The sequence below is a fragment of the Taudactylus pleione genome, unplaced genomic scaffold, assembly GCF_031769625.1.
Source record: "Taudactylus pleione unplaced genomic scaffold, aTauple2 ptg001293l, whole genome shotgun sequence".
Classification (NCBI taxonomy): Eukaryota; Metazoa; Chordata; class Amphibia; order Anura; family Myobatrachidae; genus Taudactylus; species Taudactylus pleione.
The window spans coordinates 82,501-84,668 of NW_028285693.1; positions in this window are offsets into that span (position 1 = coordinate 82,501).

Below are 2,168 nucleotides of genomic sequence, written 5' to 3' on the forward strand. Positions count from 1 at the left end.
CGACCTCCTGGAACCGGGTCCCGGCATCGGGCCCTTTTTCCCGACCTCATTGGGACTTCCAGAGGTTGCAGTTCCCCTGTCTGCCACCAGGTGGCAGTGCACCGCACGGAAGGGTCGTCCTCATTAAGCCTCAACGCAAGACCCACGGGGCTCCCGCACTGGTGGATGGGGCTCTCACCCCGGTCACCCTCCGGTTCCCTGCTCGGGCAAGCTCCGTCACGGCAACTCCCTCATGCTCCTGGTAAAGGGTGGGAGAAGATTCGCCCTGTTCAGCCCACGCAGGCTTCCATGATAGCAGAGGGGCCTCTCTGCCCTTTTACGCCTGGAGCCCTGCCCGGGTAACCTCAGACACAGAACCTCCCTTGCACTCTTGGAGCCATGCACTTTCAGCAGAATCAACCTGGGACAAAGAGTGCCCCCATCGATTGGAAGGGTAACTCGGGTGAAACTTTGGGAAAACTCGCGCTGTGCCCCACGGATCTCTTCCTGGCTCTCTCTCTCGCATCTCTTCACCACCTATGAATCCGCCCGAGGAATTCCCTCGGACGTCACGGCGTCGCTGCTGCGCGCCACCTTTTGCGGGGCGCCGGCAGATTTTACCCGACCTCCTGGAACCGGGTCCCGGCATCGGGCCCTTTTTCCCGACCTCATTGGGACTTCCAGAGGTTGCAGTTCCCCTGTCTGCCACCAGGTGGCAGTGCACCGCAGGGAAGGGTCGTCCTCATTAAGCCTCAACGCAAGACCCACGGGGCTCCCGCACTGGTGGATGGGGCTCTCACCCCGGTCACCCTCCGGTTCCCTGCTCGGGCAAGCTCCGTCACGGCAACTCCCTCACGCTCCTGGTAAAGGGAGGGAGAAGATTCGCCCTGTTCAGCCCACGCAGGCTTCCAAGATAGCAGAGGGGCCCCTCTGCCCTTTTACGCCTGGAGCCCTGCCCGGGCAACCTCAGACACAGAACCTCCCTTGCACTCCTGGTTCCCTCTCCGGGCCACCTCGCTCGCAGAGTCCCCATGGGTCTCATGGAGCACGGCCTGGGCCTCGTCGTCCTTCTCTCTTGCCCGCTCCTAACAATCCGGGGGAGGAATTCCCCCGTGGGTCTCGCCATCGGCGCTGCGCGCCACCTTCAGCGGCGACTTCCCCCTCTCTTCCCCGAGGCCTTGGAAGCGCCGGACGGACGCGGGCACCCAGATCCGACCTCATTGGGGCCTCCGCAGAGGGGAGTCGGCCTCCCGGGACCGCCGCCCCGAGGCCTGAGGGGCCAATGGGTGGCTGGGGAGGGGGCTCGGGCTCGACCGGCACGGTGGCGCCCCCCGGCGGACGCCTGGCGCCGGTGCAGCAGCACCCCGAGAAAATTTTTGGGAAAAAAAATAAAAATAAAACAGAGGCCGCCCATGAAGTAAAAACATGGGGAGACTGTAAGGTGGGGGGGGGGAAACCCCAGGCACCCCCTCCCACCCTGGTGGACACGTGGCGCCATTGCACTCCAAAAAAATATTTTTTGGGGGAAAAAATAGACACCCCCCCATGAAATGAAAACATGGGGAGAGTGTAAGGTCGGGAAACGCGCCCCCCCAAACCCACCCCCCCCCACCCCCGGTGGACAAGTAGCGCCATTGCACCCCAATTTTTTATTTTTTTTTCTAAATAGCCACCCATAAAATTAAAACATGGGGGGACACGCGCCCCCCCCCCGGAGGCCAAGTGGCGCCATTGCACCCCAATTCTTTATTTTTTTTTCTAAATAGCCACCCATGAAATTAAAACATGGGGGGACACGCGCCCCCCCCCCCGGTGGACAAGTGGCGCCATTGCACCCCAATTTTTTTTTTCTTTTTCTAAATAGCCACCCATGAAATTAAAACATGGGGGGACACGCGCCCCCCCGGTGGCCAAGTGGCGCCATTGCACCCCAATTTTTTTTTTCTTTTTCTAAATAGCCACCCATGAAATTAAAACATGGGGGGACACGCGCCCCCCCGTGGCCAAGTGGCGCCATTGCACCCCAATTTTTTTTTTCTGTTTCTAAATAGCCACCCCTGAAATTAAAACATGGGGGGACACGCGCCCCCCCCCCGGTGGACAAGTGGCGCCATTGCACCCCAATTTTTTTTTCTTTTTCTAAATAGCCACCCATGAAATTAAAACATGGGGGGACACGCGCCCCCCCG